At 37.2% G+C, this 12,886-nt stretch overlaps 1 protein-coding gene across 6 annotated transcripts in view; it reads left to right on the top strand.

The window, feature by feature from the left end:
• septin7a (septin 7a) overlaps positions 1 to 12,886 on the top strand; it is a 58,970-nt gene that overhangs the window by 6,242 nt on the left and 39,842 nt on the right. The gene's annotated exons all lie outside the window — the stretch shown is intronic.

Here is a 12,886-nt window from a genome sequence, read left to right as displayed (position 1 = left end):
AAAGATTAACCGAGTGTTGTATTATATTAATAGCAATTACTTGGTTTTGTTTAACTCTGAAACATGAAAGTGGAGTTATCTGCTTTTGCCAAAAAATTAAAGTTTCAAGTTTCAAGTTTGAATTTATTTATATAGCACATTTAAAAACAGCAAACAGGGCTGAGCAAAGTGCTGAACAATACACAAGATAAAGAACAAGGACAAACCACACATTCATGACAAAAGCTCTGAATGAATTAAAAGCTAAAGAAAAAAAAAGGTTTTAAGAGAGGATTTAAAAACAGTTAAAGATTGAGCAGCTTCTGATGTAAACAGGAAGGCTGTTCCACAGCCTATGGCCAGCAATCGCAAAGGCTCTGTCCCCTCTATTCTTTAACCGTGATCTGGGGACAGCAAGAAGTCTCTTATCACCAGACCTCAGGTTTCGTACGGGATTGTGTGGGCAGAGTAGCTCAGACAAATAGCTTGGTGCCAGGTTATTTACGGATTTAAAAACAAATAAAAGATTTTTAAACTCGATTCTAAAATGTACAGGTTGCCAATGCAGAGATTTTAAAATGGGTGACGCATGAAATTTGCGTTTTCTTTTGAGGAATTTTGCAGCAGCGTTCTGTACTAATTGTAGATGAGCAATCGAGTGTTTGGGTATGCCATAGTAGAGAGAGTTTCAATAGTCCAACCGCGATGTAATGAGTGCATGGACAGCAATCTCTAAGGTTTTCTCAGAAAGGGAGGATTTAATTTTTAGAGAGAAGCAAAACTGAAAAAAAAACACAAACTAATCACCGCATTGATTTGTTTTTCAAATTTTAGGTTCTGAACTCAGAGAACACCTAGGTTCTAAATGCAAGATGACGTTGGATAAAGATAGTCCAGATCAGTGTTACTACTGTTATAGTTGTCTTGGGGGCCAAAGACTATAACCTTGGTTTTGGATTCATTCAAAAATTTTTAAAAAATGAGAAAACCATTTTTACTTCTTCTAGGCATGCAAAAAGAGATTTTAGAGCAGTATCTTTGTTGCGTTTCAGAGGGAAATAAATTTGTTTATCATCTGCATAGCAGTGAAATGATGCACCATGCTTTCTGAAAATGGAGCCCAGAGGAAGTAAATATAAGGACAAAAGAATGGGTGCGGGAATGGACCCCTGCGGCACTCTACAGGAGAGTAGGGCTGGCGAGGAAGAAAAGTTACCCAATTTGACATTTGTTATATAAGATCTAAACCAGCTGAGGACAGTTCCCTGGATGCCCACCGAATATTCTAGTCGGAATAATAGAGTTTTATGATCAACTGTATCAAAGGCCGAGGTTAAGTCTAACAGTAATAAGATCACAGTGTCACCAGCGTCAGTCGCTAACAGTATATCATTAGAAACCCTTAATAGAGCAGACTCGGTGCTGTGCAGAGGCTTAAAACCAGACTGGAAAGTTTCAAGAATTTGATTTGAGCTAAGATAAGACTGGAGTTGGTTGAGAACCGCCTCAATGCTTTTGTAGTAAAAGGAAGGGTCGAAATAAGTTGAAAATTATTAAAATCCCTAACATTGAGTGAGGGTTTCTTGAGCAGAGGTGTAACAGTAGCTTGTTTTAATATATCAGGGATAGTCCCTGTGCTCAAGAATTTATTCATAAGAGACACCAAACATGGTCCAACCGAATCAAAAGTTTGTTTCAAGATACGGGGAGAAAGAACATCAAGAGAACAGAAGTTTCAAATGATCAACAATTTCTCTGAGAGATATTCACATATATGGAGACACTCCATATGGGTGAAGAACAACCCAGTTTAGGCGAGACATTAGCAGATGATTGCAAGTGAGATTTTAGAGAAGAGATCTTCTCACAGAAAAACCTTGAGAAACCTTCACATAATGATACTGAAGGATTTGAAATCACAATTATGGGTGGATTGAGAGCAGACTTTAACAGAAAATAAGGCTTTTGAACTATGATGATTTTTTAAAATTCAATTAGAAAAATACTTAGACTTAGCAGATATCAATACTTTCTGAAAAGCACTGAGGGAGTTTTTCAGCATTTCATACGAAATTTGTAACTTATCACTTTTCCATTTACATTCTGCTCTTCTACATGCTCGCCTCAGAGAGCGGATGGTATCATTGAGCCATGGTTCAGTCTTAGGTTTTGACTTCTTAGCTTTTAAAGGAGCAGTGGTATTTAAAACCTCAGAGCATATAGTATTAAGCAGACTAAGATGTTCTTCAGCATCCAAGTCAGGTAAGGGTGACTCCAGGGACAGAGACAGACACACCTCATTAAAGGAGTTAGTGAATTCATCATGGAAACAGGGAGAAAAGGAACAAGTCCATTGTGCAATAGATGAAATGTGCGATCTTGTAGTAGGAAGAGACATAGAAAACACAACAGGCATATGATCAGAGATCAGAGTCTTAAAAACCCCAACATCAATAATGGAAACGCCATGAGAGAGTACCAGGTCCAAAGTATGTCGATGAGTATGTGTGGGATCTTTCACCCACTGAACCATGTTAAATGATGAGTCAATGAGATTTAAAAAACTCCATTGTTAGAGGCTTTGACTGACAGCACACATGAATATTAAAATATTCCAAAATTAAATGAAATTTACAAAGAATTTAATGGATTTCAATTGGGCCTTCCCTTTTTTGCCTACATGTCCATACACAATGGTTTAGTTTAGGTCATTATCAGTTTTGCATCGAAATCATTTTTTTTTATAATGTATGAACTGTAAAGGTTGCATTTAATTGTGAAGTTCTGGTCCAAAATGTTTTATGTAAAAAAGGGATATCATCTCCATTTCTTAGACCATACTCATTTTCATTGTGTTGTCTTTCTGTCTTTCTCTCTTTACTGCTTTAGTTTTAGGCTACCACATCTCTTCCGGCAGTTAAGCCACATACAAAAACATGTCATTGTTTCAGGACTCCATTCGCTCTCTCTCTTTCTCTCTCTTTCACTCTCTCTATGTTCCCTTTTGATCTCATCTCTGCAAGGTGAAGCTTTTGGTTAGGTGTCATCTAAAAATCCCTTCTAAGTTGCTGTTCACATCACTTATTTTGCACACTCAAGTTTGTTAATTTAAAATTAGACGCACAACAAGTGGATGAGCATTATGACGACCCAGCGAGATGGAAAAAAATTCAACTTTTCAGAATGCTGCAAGCGCACCGCAGGTCATGTGACAAGAGCCAACCAATCTGTTAGAAGAATTTAAAGTTATTATCAGATAATAACCCACATCAGTGACCCAGAATGTAACCTCGAGGTACAGTCGTCATGTATATCATATGTTTGAGCCTTGACATGATTTATTTTTGGTTGTGTGAGTCCTTGTGGACCATTTCTGTCAATGCTACACCACAGGAATATCCAGTTGGGCTTTTTTTTGGGTCTCTGGCATGTTCCTCATGGCGGTCTAAAGTGCTTTTTGCTGGTGTGTGGTTGAGACCATCAAAATTTGCATTGGTTCATTTGTATAAGTTAATTCAGATGCTCCCCTTTAAACATTCTGACTGTGTCATCTATGATAGGTTTTTAGCCTTGAAGAAGGAACATAATTTACACCTCCCTCGTTTACCCCATGAGATCAGACAGAGTGCATGTGTGTACTCGAGTGTTTCTCACACCTCAACACCTGCCCTTGAACACTAAATGGTAACATCAGCAGGAAGAGGTGCAGCACTTTCGTATCAGTCTTTAATTTGTGGTTTTGAGAAAGAGCATTGCTTATCCATTGTCTGGATGGGGAAAATGGAGTAAGAGAGGACAAAATCTATGTGCAATATTAATTATAATTAAATAATCTTAAAGGGATAATAGACTGCAGGGCTCCAGACTAACTTTTTTTACTAGGAGTGCTGTAGCCCCTGACCGAAAATTGTAGTAGCGCAAGCAGAAAATTTAGGGGCACACCTTAAATCAGCTTGCAATGCAATTATTCAAATTCCCCCCAAAATAACTTTAATACTGACACATTCTTTAATAATAGACTTAACGTACAGATATTACAATCTGCAGTTTCATTTTAAGTTCACAGACTCCAGACTAGCATCTGAGGGCAGCAGTTCTACAACACATATCTGGTAGCACTGGGGCTGACAATAAAGCACTGGGCTTAATTTAGGGTGCAGATAAAATTAACTTTAAATATAGCTGCAAGCAGTGATTACGGCCCCTTCATCGCTGCTCGCAGCTATATTTATATTTATATATATATATATATATATATATATATATATAATAACTTTGCTCTCCTCAAAGTGTCTAATGAAGTACACATGGCTGCTGATTCTGGAAGGTACTCAGTATTGGCTCTATTGGATTTATCATCAGCGTTTGATACAGTGGACCACAAAATGCTGTTGAATAGATTAGAAAAAGAGTTTGGTATCGTTGGGTCTGTTTTAAAGTGGTTTTCCTCTTACTTGAGTGACAGAACTTTTTCTGTATATGTAAATAATATACTGTCTGAAGCCACTCCATTCTTGAATGGAGTTCTACAGGGCTCTGTCCTAGTGCCACTTTTGTTTTTACTGTACATTACCCCTTTGGGAAAAATTTTGAGCCATTTTAACAATGTGTCATACCATTTTTATGCTGATGACATACAGTTGTATTGCTCGTTCAATGACTCCGAGTTCCACAAACTAACAGATTTATTGGAATGTTTTTCTTCAGTTAAATCGTGGCTTGCTAGTAACAGTCTTAAATTAAATTCGGAAAAGACTGAAACACTAATTGTTGCCCCAGACAATAAAATACCATCCATCCTTCAAAACCTTGGTTCTCTGAGCTCCTCTGTCCAGTCGAGCATCAGAAACCTGGGTGTCTGGTTTGACCAGTCAATGTCTTTGGATTGCCATTCTAGACTTTTGGTCGTAAACTGCTTTTATTCCTTATTCCTAAGAAATATTGCGAAATTGAGGGTAATTTTATCAGACTCTGACCTCGAAGTGGTTATCCATGATTTTATTTCTTCACGGTTAGATTACTGTAACTCTCTTTTTACTTTTTGTAACAAATCTACTTTAAATCGCCTTCAAATGGTTCAAAATGCTGCGGCAAGGCTTCTAACAAGATCTGGCAGGAGGACACACATAACACCCATTTTGTCCTCCTTACACTGGCTAACCATCAAATTGCGTATTGATTTTAAAATATTAGTTTTAACTTTTAGAGCTTTACATGGTCAGGCCCCTCAATACATTGCTGATTTGTTATGCATATACTCCCCAGGCCGTGCACTCCAATCCTAAGGCCAGAGTCTGTTAATGGTCCCAAAGACTCGCTATAAAACCCGGGGAGACCTGTCCTTTCAGGTTGTAGCCCCCAGACTGTGGAACGCCTTGCCTTTGTTCCTCCGTGTGGCCGACTGGGTTGATTCTTTTAAAAGGCATCTTAAGACACTGTTATTTAGACAAGCATTTAGTTAACTGGGTTTTATTTTGGACTCTTTAAATGTTGTAATTTTTACTGATTGTATTCTGTTTTATTTTGTGTTTGCACTTTGTAAAGCACTTTGTGATTTTATCTGTGAAAAGTGCTCTATAAATAAACTTTACTTACTTACTATATATATATATATATATATATATATATATATATATATATATATATATTTATACTAGGGATGGGCATTTGATTAAATTTTCTTAGTCGATCGTCGGGAGAATTAACGATCGACTATCGATTAATCATTAATATTTTTATATTCAAATTCATTATTTATTTAACTTTTTATAAATTAAAAAATGCAATGAAAATACAAACATACAGTGTGTTTTTCCTCGATTAGATCTTTATTACAAGATGATCAACTTGTGGCAGTAAAACTGGACGTTCGGTTAGGCTAAACTTGAAGATATATGCGCGGCGGTGCTCGAAAGCAACGGAACCTGCAGCTGCGAGTTGGCGTTCTTAAACAGAGACCCTCGTTTGTTCCAAAATAATAAATAATAAAAAAAAAATCATGTTAAACAATAACTTAACCAAAAACATAATAATTCTTAGATCTGACAGGTTTTGTCAAAATGTAACTCAAAACTATCCGAGAACGGAGTCGAGAAAGAGGGTGAGAGATTAGCCTACCTACAGTAACAATCAATTAGGCTAGGCTACTTAACAAAGCCTCATAAAAAATAACTAGTAACTTACATACAACTTCTACACCAGTCTACTGATTTTTGTTGAGAAAGATCATTGCATTGCATCATTGATGACATGATCTGGGGTCAGACGCGACCGCAACCTGACCGTCAAGCCTCGTTTACACTTTCGCCTGGCTCTGCAGCGCGAGTCTCCGCAGACTGCTCGCGCACCTCCCCAAACAGACGAGGCGTTTATACTCGACGCGCTCGTCTGTGAAACACCGAATACCGCAATGACGTCATTTTTGCCGCGCTCACCTTCGTGCTCGTGCGGACGCGTCGAGTGTAAACAAGGCTTCAGTCCAGCCGCTGAAAACACCCGGTCTGAGGGGACTGACGTTGCCGGATGCACAGGTACCTCCGCACTAACTTGACCAGCCCGGGGAACACGTTCACTTTCCACTCACACTACGCAACGCAGCAGCATTAGTTTAATGATAATCGATAACAAATTAACCTGATCGACGAAATTCTTAATGATCAATAATCGATCGTCGATTAATCATGCCCATCCCTAATTTATACACACACACACACACACATATATATATATATATATATATATATAAAAATATATATTTTATTTTTAGAACGCTGCCGACTATTTATCCCCCGCATGGCTGCCAACTCTCACGCATTCAGCAGCTTGAGACTCACGCAATTGACACTTTCACACGGTCTCGCGCCACACATCCATTTTCTCACGCAGAGAAAAATCGCGGAGCAAAGAGGACACTGACACCGACAGACTAGAAAGAGCAGGTTACTTTTGATATGAAAAAAATATCAGCTCTCAGGTTTTATAACGAAATTCAGACAATAAATACTGTTTTGGTGCTTGTAAATGACGTGACAGATCGCGCGCCTCAGTTCAAGTAAACAGATCATTTGTTACTTTTTATTAAAGATACAGTACAACCCACCGAAAGGTATACGTACTTTCGATCAATCAGTGTTTTTCAACCACGGAAAGAGGTCAATAACACTGCAGGAGAACAATTATGTCACAGAACGTTACATTTACCTCAGGAAAGCCATTTAATGTTAGTTGACTATAAGAAAATAGCTATAGAGAGGAGTATTTTGCTAAATATGTGCACTATATTACATATTTTAATATATGTTTACTTGTCATTATATAATTGTTATTATAATGAAAATTACGGCATATTACATTTTTATATTTATATTATTATTATATTTATATTGTATGCATTATATTTAATTTCTCTCTGTATGTTTACAGCATTATGTGAGATATATTTTTTCTTGAGAAAAAATTAAATGCAGGCTATCTACTGTAGCCTACCTAATATTTATCCAAATGAGTCAATATTGAATCAAGATTGATTTTAAATCCAAGAATTTAATTGAAATCATGAAAATTGTGTTAAGCAATAATACAAACAGTAGCCTCAGTAACTGTACCATGTAAACATTATAACATGTTGTCACAAAAAAATAAAATTAATGTTTTGACAATCACAATTACACATTGTGATGCAAGTTTTTTTTAGATACCCCCAATCCGTCTGTTTCTCTTGTGCAATTAAAATATCGTGATAATACCGTATACCGTGATAAAAGCTCAATCAATTAATCGCAGCATGAAAATTTGATACCGGCACATGCCTAACACACACACACACACACACACACACACACACACACACACACACACACACACACACACACACACACACACACACACACACACACACACACACACACACACACACACACACACACACACACACGTACACACACACACACACACACGTGCACACACACACACACACACACACACACACACACACACACACGTGCACACACACACACACACACACACACACACACACACACACACACACACACACAGAGACATAGACACACAGAGAGAGAGAAAATGTAAAGGGAGAAAATATCTGACTTCTTGTTGGTCGGAGCTAATGACTGTAAATTGGAAAGTTGTCCGGCTTGATGAGAACAATATACCTACGGACTTTTGTTACTGTGGGTAAAACTACCCCCCCCCCCCCCCACTTTTGTCAAAAGTATTTAGAAAGTGACACACTTCCTGTTGCCAGTTGGTGGCGCTATAACTTTGACTCACAATAGTCACATCCATCTGATCGGCCTCTTACCACGAACACACTGCTGAAGTTTCATCAAGATCAGTTAATGTATGCAGAAGTTATAACACTTCGTGTTTCTCTTTTCTCACCATAAATTAGTTTCCTTGCCACGGCCAAACCGTTCGAGATATCAAAAATCCATCCGCAATTTAGCATCCTCAATGTCTTGACTTCATGCACACCGAGTTTGATGGTGATTGAATGAATTGCCTAGGAGAGGTATTTCAAATTCCACAGCAAGTGTTTTCCAAACAACCCATCTATATGTGTACCGAGTTTCATATTAATTCACGCAAGCATGTTTGATATATGGACCAAATTTTCGGACCCCGTTCAAGGGGGCGCTGTTGAGCCCCCCTGCCATGCCCGGGTACCAGCTTCAGCCCGGCCCTGATGGCCGTGGGTTCTGAAGTGTGTGCAAACTTTTAAGAGTTTTTGAGCACGTAAAGGGCCCCAAAAGCCCGCGAAACCTTGAAAAACATTAAAAGCAATAGCAGAAAGAGAAAGAGAGAGAAAATTCTCCAAAACAATCCACATTCAAACCAAAATATCTGACTTTCTGTTGGTCGGAGCTAATGACTGTAAATTAAAAGAGTTGTTCGGCTTGATCAGAACAATACATGTACCGAGTTTTATGATTGTAGATAAAACTATAAAACTAACATCCCCACTTTTGTCAAAAGGTGGCACTACTGAGGCCCTGTACCACGCCCGTCTCTGAAACTTTGCACATGTATACTGGCTAATAAATGTGATGCGTCTGTCGAGTTTCATGCAATTTCAAGCATGCTAAGAGTCTCAAAAGCATCCAAAAAGAATATTAAAGTTTGATTCATTGCCATGGCAACAGTATTTAAGATATCAATAATCCTTTCACAGGTCTACAACTGCCGTGTGTTTACATTATACAGATAAAGTTTTGAGAAATTTGGGTAAAAATAAGTGGGTGATTTCAAAGCATTTTGAAAGTGACACACTTCCTGCTGCCAGTTGGTGGCGCTAAACCTTTGACTCACAATAGTCACATCCATGTGATCGGCCTCTTACAATGAACACACTGCTGAAGTTTCGTCGAGATCAGTTAATGAATGCAGAATATTATAACATCCTTCCTGTTTTTCTTTTTCACCATAAATTTGTTTCCTCGCCACGGCCAAACTGGCCGCGGGTTCTGACCAGTGTGCAAAGTTTCAAGAGTTTTTGAGCATGTTAAGGGCCTCAAAAGTGCCCGAAAGGTTGACAGAAAAATAATAATAGTGATAATCCTAAGGAAAACAATAGGGCCTTCGCCCTTTCAGGGCTTGGGCCCTAATTATTATCATTCATAATGTCTTAATATTAGTTAAAAAGCAAAACGAGTGAAAAAAATTATATTAGGGAGTGAAAATAGCCAATAAGCATCCTACTGTTTACAATGGTAATTTATTTTTATTTTTAAATAAGTGTTTAAATAAGAGTTTTCCTACATCTTAACATTTTTAGTTTTTAGGACAATCTTTGAAGAAAGAAACAAAAAATGTGTTGGTCGTTACATTAAAATAACATTTATATATGATATTATAGTTTTGAAGTGCTGGAAAAAGATGTAGTACTTGTAAGCGTTTGACTATTTCTGTCATAGTTATGGTTAGATATACTAACGTTACATTAGCATAAATCCATGGTGAATGTTGCTGATTTGTGGACTGAAAGCCTTCTATAAGTGTTTCTCCTGGTTTCCACGTCAGCGCTGTTTGGTCTGATATCTATGTTTATAACTGAGAACTCTGCGCCGAATCGGAGTGTTTCTCACTGGATCTCGCAGCGATTATGTTATTAATTCTGAGGCGAAATCAATGGATTTCTTCACTGGATCTCCTAGTAACAGTGTCGTGTTTTCGAGATCGGCCAGCGACTGGCTCGGGGTGCTGCGCTTTCTATTATTGGTCCCAACTAATAAACTAATAGCGCATTTTCGTTCCGCTTTCATTTTATTTGCATTAGCTGCTCGGCAACGTTCTGGTCGCACCGGCAAGGAAAAATGGTCGCAAAATGCGACCAATTGGTCGCAGTCTGGAGCCCTGGACTGGTTAATATTAGACAAGTATGATTTCAAATCAACTAAGCATTTACATGATGTTGAATTTTTTGCTTTATTCCTACTGAAATGGATCTTTTAAAGTGCATGTAAATGATGTTAAATGGCATTGGTTCTCATAACTTTTAATAACTGATCATGCTGCAAGTAACAAAGTTGTATTTGTGAATTGTAAAAATGTGATTATATCAGCGGAGGCGCTCGGTGCGGAGCCATGCGAAAATATGAACAAGGCTTCAGACAGTGTGCGAATGCTGAATTGTCGTCTTGCACTTAAACGGACATATTCACACAAAATTGTCAAAATGCCTATTGGTGAGTATCCACGTAAACCTAGTTGGTTATGTCTTAAGTGAACAGTTGAGAAATAAAACGCTTGTAACAGTAGGCTATTTGATCCATGCAGTTCTTAAAGTGACAGCAGCCTAACAAACTTGCTTCTGTCTTTTAATGTTAATGTTTTAAAGTTAATCAAACAACAAAGGACAAAGAAAAAAATCACTTACTACTCTTGACTGAATAACTTTTGTAAACTTAAAAAGGAATAATCTATATTTAATTTATACAGTGAAGACTCTGCAGTGTTATTTTACATTTTGATTATTCAATTTTTGTACCTGAAAACTACTGTCGGACCTACATGAAAAACATCAAAAGCACTGTTTATTTCTTTTTGTATTTTATTATTTGTTATTATTTTATTAGGCTACTTGTCTTTAACAATATTTGAAATTTATATGAGTTAGGATAGTATTTTTTGGTGTCATAAGCTTATTTGTTATTCATTTGTAAACTATGAAAACAATAACTGGGCCTATTTAATTTAATTTATTCATTACATTTTTGTGTTCGGGCCAGTGAAAATTTTGGCAAGGCTATTGAAAATTTAAACCACTGTCCTGACTGGGCCAGTAGAAAAAAAATCCACAGCATAAATCCTGAATATATAGATATATTTTTTTTCTATTACTGGATTCTCTGATTCTGTTCACGCAAATTTGTATTCACAAATTTTATGAAAGTGATTATCACTGAATAACTACTTTAGTTTAAAATGTTGCTCTATTCCTAACACAAAGCTAGCTTAATAGTTCAAAAGATCTTGAATCTAATGCATGAGTCGTCTGAGCTAACGTAACCTTTACAGTACGTTGCAGTACTTTCTGAATCATCATCACAAACTTGCATCTATTCAGCTGCATGCGTGTCCCTTCAGGACATTTTCTTTTGTGGTGTAAGCAGAATGAAGGTTTTGATAGTCAAACGAGTTGGGTTTTTTATGTGCTGCAATCACAGATATTTGATGATTTTCAGTTTCAGAAGAAAGAAATGCTATTCAAAGAGGGCCTGATTTATTCAGTGAGATGATTTTTAATTCAATTTAATTCAATTTTACTGGCAGCATAAGCGCTGTGGAAGTCTAGTGCTGAAGCCCAATTTCTGGCCTTCCTGTAATTCTGAATGTTTAGAGAAGTGGTTTAGTTGTTCAGCACTAGGTAAACACTATGTGCTGTACATTTTTTTGTGGTTTGTATCAGAACTCAAATAGGTTGGGTATTAACAGAAGCTTCCACAGATGTGTTTTGTTCGCAAACTTATTTCATTGATTTTGCATCAGCACAGTAATAGGTCATTAGCCATTTTGCACCTGGTATTAACATGTATCTTGTTTGATCCTGTAATGTGACCATTGAACGGGGTTTGATTGACCACAACAGTGTATGGAGACTGTTCACACATGTATCCACTTGAGATTGGATCACGTGAGATGGATGTTTATACCTGGTGTTCAATAATTTATTATTCATTGTCTGCTCAACATCAGCTGTCAATCAAACCTGAGCCAATGGTTGTGGTGAAGACCAGACGCAGACCAGCAGTTACAGATGAAAACAATGCACTTAAGCGCTTGTCTTTCTTTTCTCATGTTCTCTCTTTCTCTTTTATTTTGTGTATATGGATACCTCTTTCCCTGCCTGGTGGAATCTGATCCATCCGTCCATCCATTCATCCATCGATCTGTGGAACAACACGATCTGAATGCTCTCCAAAGTAGCAGTAAGCATGCATAAATCATTTCAAACACCTTGACAAAAAACAAAAAAAATATTTATATATATATATATATATCGGTTCAAAAGTGCAGCTGTGTGCAACTTTGTTTTTGACACCCAAAACTTTCTGGTTTTGAAGTCAAGCTGTATTCACATGTTTTTCTATGGTGTTTATCAAAAAACACCAAATACAAAGTATAGAGGCTCTGCTATTCACTGTTGCTTAGCAAAATACTCTGTTCGTAAGCTCCACCAAGTCGTGGTTATCCATGTGGTTATTGTAAAGACATGGGGTGGACTTTTTGTTTTGCAAAATTGAAACGAATATCGTTTTTAAATGATAATTTGTCTTAAAGCCCATGCTTTTAAATACATTATTATAGCCACATATCTATGCTATTGTGTATGTGTCAAACTAATTTTTTCTATTTTTGAAGATTCATCTTAACAGTAATCATGTGTAGT

The sequence above is a fragment of the Siphateles boraxobius genome, unplaced genomic scaffold, assembly GCF_051911475.1.
Source record: "Siphateles boraxobius isolate OS27281-9 unplaced genomic scaffold, OSU_SipBor_1 35, whole genome shotgun sequence".
Lineage (NCBI taxonomy): Eukaryota > Metazoa > Chordata > Actinopteri > Cypriniformes > Leuciscidae > Siphateles > Siphateles boraxobius.
Note: the sequence above shows the minus strand (reverse complement) of the source record. Positions and strands in the feature narration are given on the sequence as shown.